The sequence below is a fragment of the Rhinichthys klamathensis genome, unplaced genomic scaffold (assembly GCF_029890125.1).
Source record: "Rhinichthys klamathensis goyatoka isolate OS25496 unplaced genomic scaffold, OSU_Roscu_1.1 h1tg000176l_1, whole genome shotgun sequence".
In the NCBI taxonomy this organism is placed as follows: Eukaryota; Metazoa; Chordata; class Actinopteri; order Cypriniformes; family Leuciscidae; genus Rhinichthys; species Rhinichthys klamathensis.
In genome coordinates, this window is record NW_026606705.1 from 4395050 (window position 1) to 4412146 (window position 17097).

Here is a 17097-nt window from a genome sequence, read left to right on the forward strand (position 1 = left end):
AGGATCACTCTCTATTTTCTCCGCTTCCTTCTTCAATGCATTTTCCATGGATTCTACTTTACTCCTTCTCATGAAATCCCTTTGCTTTGAATATCTAATACTTCTTTTTTTGATTTTCCCTTTCATTATTTCCCACCAATCACACACATTTTCATTAAACATTGGATTTTCCATTTCATGCATTATAGTCCACGCACACACACAGTACATGCCTCATTTCACACTCTTTGCAAATCCCCTCCTTACATTCTCAAGCATAGTGTCCTTGCTTATTACACTTGAAGCACATGAAGCTTGGGCAGTCTCTCACTATGTGCCCCGGTTGAATGCACAAGCGACACACCTTCACCTGCCTATCGTGTATGACCCGGAAGTGCTCCATTCCGCCTATCGTCTTATATTTTGAGAAATATGGCAATGATTTGACCGTATCAGTTAACTTGACTTTTAAAAATCTTGTTCCAGCAGCAATGTCAGTCCCTGGCCACATTCTCCTCTTTATTCTTGAGACCGCCGTCACTCCCCATTCTGTCAGCTTTCTCATTATTGCCTCATCCTGGATGTACGTAGGCAGACCCAGGAATGAAACCACCAACTCAGTGCTGGATATTTCTTTCGCCATAATTCTACTATTTGTGGCAGTATGAGTAATGAACTGGCGTTCCTTTGGCCACTCCCCTTGTGAAGCTCCGCCCTATAAATAGCGAGTAACCCTTCTGACACCCTCTCTTGCTCATTGGTGACAGGAAGTTGTGTTGTGCTTCCGGGCCTCGATCTGTGTGTGCGTTGCTGTGCTAACAGATCTCCGGTCGGATGGACAAGCTTTCATCTCGTCGTTCAACTCATTGAACACTGAACATACTGCATTATTAGTGCCGTGGGCACTCGTCGAGCTTTCTCCCTCGGCTGACAGGAATGAGGCCGGTTTAGCCGGAGATCATCGCTAGCTGCACAGGACCGATTCGCTGGCTGCTGTTTTGCTTTCGCCTTTTTGCCTATGCGGCTATATTGTGCATTTTGCCTATGTTTAATGTGCTGTTTTGTATATACTTCCGTGTTTTGTCTATATCTCTGTCTGGCATACGTGCCGCTTTGCCCGAGCCACTGCCTCGTTTGTGCAAACAACGTTACTGAGCAGGTATCAGCGATTGGAGTAGATCGCTGTTCGCTCGCCTTGCTATCACGGCCACTGGGTAGTTACGGCTGTCTGGCCAAAAGTATGTGCCGTTTGTTTCATGTGGGCCATTGCTTTTATGATATTTGAATATAGCTCAAGGGGTTGGGGCTTTATATTATAATTTTGTTGATTTAAGAAGTTTGGTTGTTTTGTTCTGTTTTTTTTTTTGTGTGTGTTTTGATTTCAATTTAAGTTAAAATTGTATTTCTTTCATTTGATTTCTTTTTTTTGATTATTGGATTTATATATATATATATATAGTTTTCTTTATACTGCCGTTTTATAACCATTGCTGGTTTTGGCAGTTATTGCTTATTTCGTGATAAGTTTATTCTTTGTTTTGATTTCTCTGATTACTGAATTTATAAAAATTTATCTATTTTGTTTATTTTTTGTTGTTGTTGTTTTTCTACTGCCTCTTTAGAGCCATTGTGGGTTCTGGCAGTTATTGTTTATATTTTGTGATAAGAAAAATATTGATTTTCTGTATTTTTTGTTCTTTTGGTGAATGTTTGGTGGAGTGTGTGTGTGCGTGTTTCATTTTCTCTTTTTTTGTTACAGCTGAGAGCCGGTGGTGGTATTGGTGTCTGGGTGGTAGTGTCCCCGTCTGGAGTGCTGTTGACTTCCCTGTTTGCATTTGTGTTCACTGGGGTGTGTTTGTGTGTTTACTGGGGGATTTTTCATGGGATCTCTTGCTGCCTTTGACTCCTTTTCCTCCATCGGTAAGCCTCAGCAATTATAAGTTTCTTTCTTTTTTTCTTTTTTTGTGTTCTCTTCCCTGAGAGATGACTGTTTTTAAGTGTTAAATTATTTATACAATAAATGGTGCCCCTTCAAAATTGAACATTGTCTTTGGCTGTATTGTATACGTACCTGTGTGTCCTTAGCTGTTAGATCTATAGAGCTTGGGTAGTAAAATCATTCTCTGGGTGAAATTCCCAGGGTGGCGTAGTCGGTGTTTAGTCTGTCCTGGTTTAGAACGCCACATATTTTTTTATCTTTAATCCATCCAGTATTTTCTCCTTTCCTTTCTCCTCCATTGTTAGTTCATATTCTCTCGGAGTTTTGTACCTGCATCCGATCACCACTCCACATTCCTCTCTTACTTTCTTCAACAGCTCCATCATGGTGATTCTGTCCTCTCTCTCTATCTCCACCAGCACTGTCAGCCGCTTCTCATAATTCCTCCTTCTTTGTTCATCTTCACCGCCATTCCCGCTCACATTCCGCTTGTCCAATACTCTTCCCTTTTCCATGTTGTCAGTTTGCATTTTCAGACAAAATATTTATCCCCAAACAGCAAAAGCCGTTTGGGGAGTAAATAAACAGATAAACACTCCTTATTCGTTAAGAGGATGTTTTACAACAAAGCTCAAAACTCAGCTCTTCCAAACAAACACTCTCTCTAGTGTGGCAGTATGAGTTAGTGTAATGAACTGGCATTTCTTTGGCCACTCCCCGTGTGAAGCTCCGCCCTATAAATAGCGAGTAATCCTTCTGACGCCCTCTCTTGCTCATTGGTGACAGGAAGTTGTGTTGTGTTTCCTGGCCTCGCTCTCCGTGTGCGGTCCTGTGCTGTGCAACAGATCTCCGGTCGGATGGACGAACTTTCATCTCGTCGTTCAATTTATTGAACCACTGAACACACTGTATTATCAGTGCCGTGGGCACTCGTCGAGCTTTCTCCCTTGGGTATGTCTGAATGATGGCTAACAGGAATGAGGCCAGTTTAGCCGGAGATCATCGCTAGCTGCACAGGACCGGTTCGCTGGCTGCTGTTTGGTCGGCTGTTTTGTCTTGCCTGCTGTTTTGTTTTCTGTTTTGTTATTGCTTTTGCCGTTTTGCCTGCGGTTATATTGTGCATTGTTGCCTATGTTTGAGGTACTGCTTCGTGTACATCTGTTTTGTCTGTCTCTGTCTGACTGGCATACGTGCCGCTTCGCCCGGGCCACTGCCTTGTTTGTGTAAATAGCGTATCAGCGAGTGGAGTAGATCACTGTACGCTCGTCTTGCTATCACGGCCACTGGGTAGTTCTGGCTGTCTGGCCAAAAGTATGTGGCATTTGTTCCATGAATGCTATTGTTTTTATGACATGTGAATAGCTCAAGGGGCTGGGGCTTTATTTTATAATTTTGTTGATTTAAGAAGTTTGTTTCCTGGGTTTGTTTTCTTTTGGTTTGTTTGTTTTGATTCCAATTTAGATTAAATTTGCATTTATATTTTATTTGATTTCTTTCTTTTGATTTGTTTATATATATGTGTATATATATATATATATATATGTGTTTTCTTTATACTGTCGTATTATAACCATTGCTGGTTTTGGCAGTCATTTTATATTTTGTAATAAGTTTATTTATTTTTCGTTGAATTGAGAAGTTTATTTATTTTGTTGTATTTTTTTTACTGCCTCTCTAGAGCCATTGCGGGTTCTGGCAGTTATTGTTTATATTTTGTGATAAGAAAAATATTTATTGTCTGTATTTTCTTTTTGTGTAATCTTTGTTGAAAGAGTGTGTTAGTGCGCATTTCCTTTGTTTTTCTTTTTCTGTTACAGTAGCTGAGAGCCGGTGGTGGTATTGGTGTCTGGGTGGCATTGTCCCCGTTTGGAGTGCTGTGGACTGTTTGTACTTGTGTGCATTGGTGTCTATGGGGGGTTTGTTTGTGTGTTTACTGGGGGGTTTCCTGGGACCTTTTACTGCCTTTTGAATCCTTTGCCTCCATCGGTAAGCCTCAGCAATTTTGTTTCTTTCTTTTCTTTTTTTCTTGTTTTGTGTTCTCTGCCCTGAGAGATGACTGTTTTAAACTGTTAAATTATTTAACCCTCTGGGGACCAGAGTGTTTTTGGGGCCCTTTGGATGTTTTGACATGCTCTGACATTTGTGCTTTTTTCAGTTGCTTATAAACATATTAATGGCACAGGTGAAATTAAACTCTATTTAGCACAAACAGGTCTACCATAATGTGTGAGCAACATGTATGTACATGTTTGTATTTTTGAGAGAATATTGTTTATGCGTGGTTATTGAAAAAACTAAAAAATAAAGTTTTTGAAATAAGGACACAAAAAACATACTAAATATGAGTCCACAAGACTTTTGACTAATGTACGTTGTTGCCTAGAGTTTTTGCTTCAAAATGATCTGAAAATCATCCTTCCTAATCATTCACATACAACAATAGATTGTTTTAAATTGTGAAAAACATTTTTTTGTTTGCCAAGGCAATATGCGGATGGGCGGAACGGCCCAACCCCTATCATGAATAATTAAGTGGTTCTCAGACAGTGACCCTGCATAATAATGAGCCTTTCATTCAGGGGTGTCACACAAGAAAGAATGTAAGGACAATATATATATATATATATATATATATATTGTCATTGCATTCTTTCTTGTATATATATATATATAGCCTACATGTATATATATATATATATATATATATATATATATATATATATATTTTGTCATTGCATTCTTTCTTGTATATATATATAGCCTACATGTGTATATATATATATATATATATATATATATATATACACACACACACACACACACAAACACACACATATATATATATATACAAACAATCAAAATATAAATGAAAGCCAGAAGCACATTTTTAGTCATACCTGGAAACAAATCCTGGTCAAATGCTATATGGGCCATTCTACAGAATTGGTTCAAAGTTACAGTTGGAAACATCTTGAAAAGAAAATAGTCTTTTCCCATAAATGTCTTATAAAGTATTATTTTTTAAAGTAGACCAATACAATAAAAATAAACCAGTCGCATTTCAAAGTCGCTCGCGAAATGACCGCCAGGTGGCGCAAAGGGACATTTATCAAAACGTAAGTGGGGCTAATGTCAATTAACAACAGTAAGGATGAAATTCTACAAGCTATGGTAATTTACAAATAAGCCTACAACAAACATTTATTTTTAAACAAATATTTTTAAATATGCAACATGCACGTTTAAACAACAAACAATACAATCTGAACCAGCGCTTCCTGTATTGAGACATGCAGCGCGTTTCAGTTACGATCCTGGTTCCAGTGGCCTTAATACATTCACGGCTTTTTATAATGTCACAAAGCGTTTTGAGATGGTTTTGAATGAAATATTGAAGTTTATAATTAGGGTATTTTGGCACACCACGCCGAGTGGCTATGCATTATTCTAAAATCTGGCTTTATTCTGGCATGTTGAATTAGAGTTTGACAAACGCGGCGGCGCGTTCATTTGGATTTATTTTTCTCATAACAGCTAAAAGAACTTACTGCGTAATTGTTGGTCATACAGATAAGATATCATCTTTTAAAACTGTAAAAGGTCTACTTTTATTCATGTAGGTAGGCTAAAGTAGGCCTACACTCACACAGGCTAACGACAAAACGTTTTCTCGCTCATGTGAGAAACAAACGTTTGGGCAATTCTCAGTGAGGAAATTAATAGCCGAGCGGTAGAACTGACGGTTCGATCATCAAGATGACACGGGTTCAAATCCCGATCAAACATGGTCTACTGCAAATTTTATATTTATTAATGCAGAGAGATTTGTCTAGCTCTAAAACTCTGTTACACCATACAGTTTTTTGGTTATATTTATAAAATAAAATTACCATGCATTTCCATTTTACACTAGGAACAATAGTATCGAACACAACGACGTTGCATCTGTACCAATCGTACGAGGCTACCAATCGTAATTTCAAAAGCAGTTCTGTAAAAAAAGTAATTTTACATATATAGCCTATATATATATATTTTTTTTTTATTAGGCCTATTATTATTATTATTATTTTGATTCCCTACAACCTAGAGTTTTTAAAAACATGGTTTTAAGTAAAGTGTGATTTGCCAGAGGGGACGGGGATTTCCTTCTGGTCTAAACATCCCTGCTTCTGCTGAATTATTTGAATCCCCACACCCCTCCCTCCACAGTAATCAATGCTATAGGCTACTTCACCAATAGACCATATCAAATATAAAATAGAGATATGCAACAAGCACGTTTAAACAACGACAAACAATAAAATCAAAACCAGCGTTTCAGTTGTTCATTAGTTCCAGTGGCCTGAATGCATGCACGGCTTTTCAAAATTTTACAAAGCGTGTTGAGATTATTTTGAATGAAATATTGAAGTTTATAATTAAGTGTTTTGGCAGACCACGCCGAGTGGCCCTATGCATTTTTCTAAAGTCGGGTTTTATTCGAACTTTTGCTAACGACAAAAACAGTTTATCTGTCGTCTCTGTCTCCGGGAACTGCGCGTCACAAAAATGAACCGAAGCCACTTCAGCTCAGTCACTATAAGAAATCGGCTCTGTCTAAAGCCTTTAAATGTCTAAATATTCTGGCTAATAAATGTTATCTGATTATGTAATCCATATGAAAACGAGAGGTACAGAGGATCTACTCAAACATGTAGCCTGTAAGCGCTTCCCAATGAGAAAATGACAAGGGTGAAAATCTCGCTCTAATTAAATGTAGGCTAAATCGCCCTGAATTAAAATGTAAAAACAGATAAAATAATGTATTTGTCGAAATGTTGCGATATTGTTTCATTTAAGTTCATAATTATTCAATACATGTTATTTAATTTAGCAGCATTACCACGAAGCACCGTGGTTCGATATTTATTTGAATAAAAAAATAAAAAATAAAAAAATTAATTCACAAATTGCATGCCTGGTTGAAAGGATCCAAAGATCCATGTAGACTTTAATATTGAGTTGAACATTTTGTTCATGAAAACAAATTAACATGCGTTTTTTTCAGATTATATTTAGTTTTGCTTGGAAAAAGCTGGCCCAAACCAGTTTTATTTCATCAATTACTGAAATAATGAAATATTTAGTAATAAACTTTTATGATAGAAATATCACTAGGCTACATGTAACTAAATCATTTAATTCCTTCATTATCAACACTGTCTAGAATGGCGATTTAAGTGTGAATTGCGACTTCTCTTTGTGTTAAGTCAGCCTCAGACTCCGATAGCCTGTGGGGGGTTGGAGGGACAGTTCAGTGCTGTATCGAGCGCGCAGGACAATAGGCATAGGTGTTAATGTTCCTCTTTCATATGGAGAGCGAGGGAGACTAAATAAACTTGTTAAAAAGAGATTCAGCGCGAGAGAGGCAAAGAAAAACGCATGTTTTAATTTAATTATGTTGCTTTGGACAATTTTCGTTTTGTAGGCCTACTGTTTTAATTGTTTAATATAGCTGTCATTTCTTTGGCAATACAAATTTAAAATGTCGCAAGAATAAGATTAGCCTAGTGTTTCTTATTTTGCATCGCAAAAGAAATAAACTCTAAACCCGATGCAACCCTGTTTTAAATTAAAAAAACTGTCCCGACACTTTATTTAAACCTTGAAATGTTCGAACTTGGTTTCAAACTTAAGTAATTTTAGTGTTCTTTTACATTACACAATAATTTAGCAGACTAAAGACGTGCTTCTTCATTTTCATTTTCTGATGCAATCGGCTGACAATCTTCCTTCATCAGTTTTTGTCGTTTGTGCAGCGGCTGCGGTTCTACAGGAATGTAGCAAATTTATGTTGTAATAATAATTAAACAAAACTCTTGACTTTAAATAAGTAAACAGTTATAAACAGTTAGCTATTTAAGCATCAAGAAGGTTAAATATAAACGCTGTTGGCCAACATCAGTTAACAACATGTATGCTACATTGAGATTCGATCTCGAGTCGATTGTAGCTCCTCGAAGCTCGTGTTGTTGCGTTAACCACTGAGCTATCGTCTGTACGTCTGTAAATGTTTTTATTGCAATGTTTTACTTTTTCATTATTTATTCAATTTCATTTCAGTAGCCTAATTTCAGTATTGTGATTATGAATTATTTTAACTATACGTTTCACTTGTTGAATTCATCTGCTACCAGCTTTCAATCGCTCTGAATCAGTGCGGTGCGGCAGCAGATTACGCATTAGAGAGAATAAACAAACACTTTTCAGAGTCTATGATTGTAGCGCCTCTTGGCGGTAAAAGGCAGAAAATACACCCCACATTTTACCGCCGCGGTGGAACGGCTGATGTGGGCATTGTCATGGCTTGCCTCAACATTTGCGTTTGAATAGCGCGCGTCCTCCGTGGGCGTGTCAGATTAACGCGTAATGAAGTGTAATGAGCTGGGGGGAAAAAATCTGACAGCACTCTCTTTTCGTACAGATTACATAAACTGAGAATATTTGTTTTTTATATAAATTACATCATTGAAAAGAAGAGAATTCAAGCTTCATAAAGAAAAATCTCTCGTGCCTGTATGACAAGTATTTGCAGAGTTAGAGTTAATTTTTCGGACGTGTTTCAGAATGGACTGCACTGACAGAGAGAAGGCAAAACTCGCATCATGTTTATTTTTCTTTATTTGACAAAAAGCACAAAACTTTGTTTTTATTGTGAGTATACAGAAAAATAATAGACAATTAACAAGATCGATTGATGTATAACACTTATATGTACGATCAAAATCAACAGAGTATTTTAAGTCTATTTTTCTGCTATGTGAAAAAAAAACGGCAAAACGCGCGGGCGCGTTTCTGGTCCCCAGAGGGTTAAATTAATAAATGTTGTGCTTTCAAAATTGAACATGGTCTTTGGCTCTATTGTACACGTACCTGTGTGTCTTTAGCTGTTGGATTTATAGATCTTGAGTAGAAAAATCCTTCTCTGGGTGAAATTCCCAGGGTGGCGTAGTCGGTGTTTGGTCTGTCTTGGTATAGAGCGCCACACTAGCTCAACCACTTCCTGCTTCCACAAGGGCATGCTCAAGGTGGTATGGCCGTAAGCGAAATCAGCTGCCAAAATCGGGCTATTTGAAAGGTTAAAACATTAGTGAAGTAAACTAAAAAACTTACAGCACCTGGTATTCCCAGGCGGTCTCCCATCCAAGTACTAACCAGGCCCGACCCTGCTTAGCTTCTGAGATCAGACGAGATCGGGCGTGCTTTTTTTTTTTTCTTTTTTTTTTTTTTTTTTTTTTTTATATCTTCCACAGTACAGAAAATATTTCCATTACACACAAAAAATATATAAAAAATCATCATTAATAAAAGTACATTATTCCTTTCCTGGTATTTCCACATTAAACTCATTAAACACTGAGTAAATCTCAGGCGTACAGACCTTATGAAAATCATCCACTTTCTGATCCTGTTTAAAATAGTAGTACAAACATTCCATATATTTTTCCAATCGTCTTTTAAACACCAACTAGACATCCAATACTTTTTTTTCCTGTTTTGCAACTACTCTCCTTTCCCAAATTGCACTTTTCATCAGCATTACAAACAGATTTATCATCTTTTCATTTTTTTATTGTTTTTGTCACACCCTACCATTATAATCTTATCCTTTTCTGTATCTTCTTGCTCCCCTTCTAATTTTCCAATAATATTCTTACATTTTCCATTAAAAACCTTTAAAGCTTTACAGTGTAAGAATAGATGTAAAAAAAAAACGTTCATATTCCTCACAGCATACTTTACATGACGCACTTTGTTCAATCCCAATTTTTTTTATAACATTTGTAAGGATTCAGGGCGGATCTAATCCGTGGGGAATTTGCATAAATTAATTAATAATTGGTAATTAATAATTATTCATACATGTTTGGATTAGATCAGTCTTACATTGAATTTACTCTCCCTCTAAGGGAGGATCTATCATTTTACCTGCATGCATACGTGTATCCTTGCATTTTAACTACAAGTTGATTGCATAGATCACGTTTTACAGACAGGTAAAATTTAATTAGCTCAATTGTCAGATTAATATTGGGGGAATCCCACATATCATCTTACTTCATAGGATTTCAGGAAACGCAATTCTCTGGCCAGAAGAACTGGGTTTTCTGCCCTATAAACACATACTCTTTAAAGTATTTTTAATTTATAAAGCCGTAGCTTGATCTATTCATTTCAGAGACCTGAAGTATGAGCAGACACAGTAACATCAATCAAAATGAATATAATGGATTTAATAAAGGCATGACTACTTATGTATTTACTACGGTTACACGGGATATATGTATTTACAAACACATAGACATCAATGAACAATACAATAAGACATCAATGAACGAGAAATGCGTAAAGTTTGGACAATGGATAACTTACACGCGTGAGCGAGTAAGAGAGAGAGGAAAGGGGATGGGGAGAGAGAGAACAGAGAAATTGGGAGAATTTCATTGGCAGGAAGACATTCACCTCTCTGATAACAACACGAAACATCATCTTAAAACTTCTTAGAAGCTCTATAAAGAGATATACTTGCGCAAGTTTCTTGGTCTCTCTGTATCGCGGCAATCCTGCGCGGCCTTGTCTGGCCGCGTGCGTGAGAGGATTCCTTTGTGTGTGAGGAAGCATCACGTGGGCTGCTTGGCGCGCGTGTTGAACGGAGGTTCACAGTCTTTGGGGTAACATTACCAAAGGAAAATAGTTCGGCTGAGTTCGTTTCACTTCGTAGAACGGAGGAATCACGAGGAGTTAATGTTCCATCTGTGCATGGCTGGCGAAGAAGCGCGTGCTTCGCTCGGTCCGGCGCGTCACGCGGTCACGTGCGCGTGTTTCTCCTTCAAAGCGAGCGCGCGCTCGTTTTAAGGTCCCTTGTAGATGGATTTGCTGAAGAGATATGTCACGGGGTTTTCTTTTCAATCGTCGATTGGAATTAAACACAGAGACTTATCTACAACTGAAAAACACAAACTAAACTAGAAACAAATAAAAGAAAGGCGAAGAACTCGCCCGGAGGCGAGACGTTACATCATGACACGGGAGGAAGAGAGAGAGAGGAAGGTTCAGTCCTCTTTAGAGGAACTGGAGTCCACACCTCTGAGGTGCGAACTGGCCAATGACATTCAACGAAACTTTTGGCGGCCAAATTCTCTTTGTCTTGTCAAAGTTAAACTATGGCCGTGTCCGCCTCTTTTATGAGCAGTCAGAATTTGTCAGAATCATTCCACAAGATGATAAAAACATAGAAAACATACATTTTACTGTAATCTTCTGTATCTGACCAAATCAGTTGGAACGAGATAATTAAAACGGTACCAAACAACATTTACACATAATTGGAATATGAAGATACATTTAATACATAACTTTTAAACTCTCAAGAGTTTCACTGATACGCTAGGAGATCATTTCTAAACTACCATGGACTGGGAAACACACAGACATACAGGAATATATCATATACAATTGGTAATGGCTCGTTTTATGCGTGTAATGTAAAGGTCCATTATGTGTGTGTGTGTTGGTTCGTGTGTGTGTGTGTCAGAGTTCTGTTATCTCTCTTGTAGAGATGGGGGATGGCATGGAATGTTTTAAAGCATTTTATGACTCTGGCCATTCCTGAGAGAGAGAGTGTGTGTGTGTGTGTTGCATTCAGTCTTTTTGGGTCTTTAGCAGGATGTATTTAGTTATTCAGATTCACCCTTTTAGCCCAGTCCTTACACATTGTATCAGTAAATATCACTCTGTCTAATAAAATACTCCAAATTTCCTAGTTTTATTTCAATAATCTTCCCTTTCGTATTGTTCCAAATATTTTCTGCTTTCAAACCTTCAAATGTCTTTTGCCAAAACTCATTTATAATTGTTTTTTTTAAAACGACATCTCTAAAAAATCCATAAAACATTTTCACTGTGCATTCAGGTATTGCATGTTTTATAATTTCATACTTATTTTTTATTTCTTGTCTACTGATCTCCTCTTTTGCTTCTTCCATTACATCTACAATGTACTGTATCGGTAAAAAAACCCCTCTTTATATTCATATAAAACTTCTCTCACTATAACTATTCCAACTTCCAACCATTTTTTAAAATAAATTTCCTTCACTTGGTTTAAAATGCCAGTGTTTAGGAATAAAGGCTGATTTAAAATTCTTTCTCTTCCATGTAAATTGTACCAGGGCTGCCAACTTTTGAGTTCAGCTTAGAGTGAGATTTGGGGGGGCGGGGCTTGGGTTATGGGGGAGGGGCTTATTGAGGGGCGTGGCTTGGTGTGGGAAAAAATACAAACACAAAATCCTTGGATTAGCCGAAGTGTATATTGATTGTCAAAGTATTTGGTATCTGTACAGAATTTCTTGGGAGATTTACATTACATTTAATTTTACATTTAACATTTTAATTTAAATTCTGTTCTTAATTAACATTAACTACTAGGCATGTCTAGATATTTGTCATCTGGAAATGCTTTTGTACTGTTTTTTATGATAAAGTTATGTAAAATAACTGCTCAGTGCTGCAAAACAAACAACTCTGCTAATGCTAACTTAATTCTATATAAACTATATAACAGGCCTATTAGTTACTAGCCGAAACTGGATGGAGACAAGGAGCGCCCTGTAACTCACTGACCTGCCTGCGTTCACAATTCACACGGTGCAGATGGGAGGGAGAACGGCTGACTACACAGTTTATGGGAATAAATTGTGTAGGCTATTTCCCTCACAATTGTCACAAAAAACTCACACTGTCTGTCTGGTCTCCAGAGCCGGTCCGAGCCTTTTGGGGGCCCTAAGCAGAATTTGATTTGGGGGCCCCCTCCCACTACGAGAAGTCCCCTGTGCTTGACGATTATTGACACAAATGTCACGCAATAATGATACATTATGAATAAATACAGTAAGGTTATGTATTAATAAAACATAAATAGGCCTACTTAATAAAAAATAGATGCCTACTTAAATAAAAAAGTTTTAACTTTTACTTTACTCTTTTACTAACTCTTTAAAACTTCTTAAAACAAACTGTCTCAAAACATATAAAATAAATTATTTGCTAAAATAATGACAAAACTGAGAAATCAGAAATATAATAAGAGCAAGGGTTCAACAATGACAATTTATGTTGAAAACTGTAAAAATATTATTATTTCTCAATAGGGGTGTAACGGTACATGTATTCGTATTGAACCGTTTCGGTTCGAGGCTTCCGGTTCGGTACGCATACAAACCGAACGATTCCTTGGACCATTTTTCCTAGATGGTTAGAAATCGGGGGTGTGGCGTGAGAGCGTGAGAATTGGCTCAAATGCGTGAGTCTCACGCTCAATGCGTGAGAGTTGGCAGCCCTGTTGTACCGTACATTTACAAAAAAAAATCCCCAAGCACTTAAAACCTCTCTATAAAACTTTGGCAAACCCACTGTCATCCACTCTTTTGTTCTCATCCATAAAATATTGTCCCCCAGATTAAAATTCCCACATTTGTTTAAAAAATACTCCATTGTTGTTTTCCATTCTACTTTATTACTTTCATCCAGATACTTTTTAACCAATTTAACTCTTAGACTATTTTTCCTTTGCTCCACATCCATTAATCCCAAACCTCCTTTATCGACCACCCCTATTAAAGGAGAACTCCCGCGCAAAATGAACCTTTGGTCTAATACAACATTGGTACCTAGTCAACCGTTCTCTGAGATTTGTTTTCATGATAATCGAATGTAAAGAGTTGTATCTTTAAAAACTGTTTAGCGTATAACGCTAGTAATGGGGGCATGTAATAGGTAAAAATAAATCGCTAGTTTATACCACTAACAAGGCTCAAAATAGCCCCACACTAACACAGTAACATAATGAGGGTCCCTACATGCAAAACGAAGCATTGAGAACTTTGTAAGTGTACAGACCGTTTAATAAGAAGATAAAGATAAAGACAGTCCACTTCGTGTATACAGACAGGAGCCATCTTTGGAAAACAGTCTCGACTAATCAAACCACGAACGACGATATGGTTTTTCCTTTTCTTCATTTGGTGCATGTATGTTAACCAATAAAATTCCCTTCTCTTCATAGGTAATTTCCACTGCCGTACATTTTCCCACTTTGTCTTTATATATTTCTTTACCATTTATTCCACTATTTTCTCTTATTAGAATTGCTACCCCTCTGCCATATCTTTCATCTTGTGGTGGCAATTTTAATGATATTCATTGATCTTTATTTAAATATAGATGATTCAAAGAATGTCACATGTGTGTCTCTCACTTGTAGTGAGAGAAGATTCTGTTTATGTACCTGGGGAGGCAGAAGAGGGAGACACTCCAGAGAACAGACGAACAAGGACCTCTGACCTAGATGTCAGAAGGCCATTTGGTGCAGGGGAGCTTAGTGGGCCAACTAGTGACGTCTATGGAAAACTACTGGGAGGAAGGCTCTGGGGGGAAGAAGGCCTTGAAACTAAGATAAAAGCTAGTTCAGTCTGTCTGGGGATGTGTCACTCTTCTGCACAGGGTAACAACTGTGTATTAGACTGCTCCTATTCTTGCAAGAATAAATACTTCTATTTTATATAATTTGACTATGAGTGTCTCTTACGCAGTGATGTTTGTTTGAGATGAATTTTTGCCACAACAGTTTTGGTGTCAGAAGTGATATTCCTTGGACGTGCCTCCTGGACCTGAGATCGGACGGTGTTTGGCCACCTGGACTAAGTAAGTTCCAGCTCTACCTCGTAAACTTGAGAGAGAGGGGCCGACCGATATCAGGGCCGGGAGAATCGACCACTGGAATCTAAAGAACCCGCAGGTGGCAACAGAAGCATCTCTGGTAAGAGACAGTTCAATTTATTTTCTTTTGGGTAAGTTAATTAAATTCAGTTTAATTGGGGAGAAGAGTGAAATTGAACCATATTGGCTGAAGGCTGTTTCTGTGGTACGTAATCTGAGATTAATTGAGATCTATATAGATCAAGAAATTCCAAACAGATACGAGGGAAAATGATCTGAGATTAATTGAGGTCTGTAACAGAACAAGAAATTTCAAGCAGATAAATAATCTGGGATTAAGTGAGAACTGTAACAGATCAAGAGATTTCAAACAGATAGGTACCCTGAAAATCAGTTGTTCCACGACGGAGCAAATTGTTTTTAGGTACTGAGGCTAATTAGGGGGAACCAGAATTTTTTGGTAAACCTTAAAGGTGACCTATAGTTCAAAATTTAATTTACCTTGGTATAGTCAAATAACAAGAGTTCAGTGCATGGACATGACATAGAGTGAATCTCAAACTGGACTGTTTTCGCGTTCTCATTTAATTCACGTTTATGAAAAACACCCCTGAAAAACGGTCGGTTCTCCACACAATACCGACTGTGATGCAATAGTCGGGATCATTAATATGTACGCCTCCAAATATTTGCATAATGCCAGCCCTCAATGCCAGGCGGAACTGCGCAGTCGAAGCATGGCAGTTGCTCAGTGTGGATGTACACATGAACACAAAAGTATTTTTTTAGTTCCTTCATCTGGGCCTCTGAAGAAACAATGGGTTAATTTTATTTTCTCTGGAAATTTCCAAACATTTCACCGAGTGTTTCCTCAACTTGGGCCAATACAGAGCTGGCCTCGGATCGAGCAACCAAGCAACACTTTCTAATGTGTAACAAGTTCAGACAGGTAATCTTTCTCTCAAAATCGTTCAATACTGTTTATGCATCAGTAAGTCAAGCCAGTGACTAAAATATCAGCTTCACATCGTTTCTTTTACTAGGATGAAAATAATCGTATTTAATTTGTGAACAAATTATATACAGAAAGCGATCAAAGAACAATCTTTCCACACAGCGCGAGTTTATCTGGACACTTGCCAAACTCGTTATGAAATCAATGACGCACGTTACTGCACAACGAAGCTCTTACTGTATTTACATCATCGTGTTTGCATTGGTGAAAGCAGAGAGAGTGTAGAAACTGCTTTGCAGAGGTGGAAAGAGTAATAAAATATTCTACTCAAGTAAAAGTATTACTACTTCAATTAAATTTTACTTAAGTACAAGTAAAAGTACCGGTCTAAAAATCTACTCAAGTAAAAGTAAAAAGTAGCTCATTTAAAATTTAACAGCGGGGGTGGGGGAATCCCCCGTGTAGGGTTATATTAATGGAATGAGATTTTCACAGTATGATAACGTCTCAGAAAATATCACGGTTTACAGTATTAATCAATTATTAAAGGTGCTATATGTATTTTTTAGCGGCCTCTATCGGTGATGTTTCAGATTGCAACCAATTTTTACAAGAGCGCGCGTGCTCGAACACAAGAGCGAGCACTCATGGTACCGGCCACACTGAGACTTTCAACACACTGGAGAAAGCGTCACACAACATGCTGGAAACTCATGTAAACTCCCACTGCAACGTTACAATAATAGGCTACTTTTATCAGCTTGACGTTGAACTAATGCTCCATGCTCGTACCATGATAACGTTACATTTGTGGAGTTACCTAGCATTTCACTAACTATTCGTGTATCTTTCACAATCAGCAATGTCAACATAGATGAATGTGATAACGAAAACGGTTAGTGAACTAGACTGAACAATGTCAGTGTAACAGTAAGACAGTAGGAAGTAACATTACTGTACTGAACGTGTCTGGAAATGTGTATTATAAACAATATGATAGTAGTGGGATGAGTGACGTTAGACAGTAGATCTAGTACATAAAATAAAAGTTACATCCTAAAGCACACACTTTTTGTTATCCTGGAACAGTCTTTTGTATTAATTTCATGTCTCATGTATGTTGTAGTTTACCTTGCTATCTCATTATAGTTTAACATTATTTCAGCATATCTGAAAACTTGTAATTTATCGCAATAAAAATAGCGGAGGTCTCTCCATAATTCAAACGCTCTGCCGATGTTGATCCGTGTTTTCGTCCTAAGTCGATCCGATTCACGTTTGGCCTGACGAGCTTCAGCAGATACATTTTTGTTTTGTTTTGTTTTTTATATTTTTGTGGTGTTTGTGTTGGAGTGTGTGTTGTGCTGGAGGCAGGTCGTGTTTAGTGTTATCAGACTCAATGTGGTCAGCTGCAGTGCCGTCGCATAGACTGTATATATAAAGGAGAGAGGCTCGGGAGCGCGCG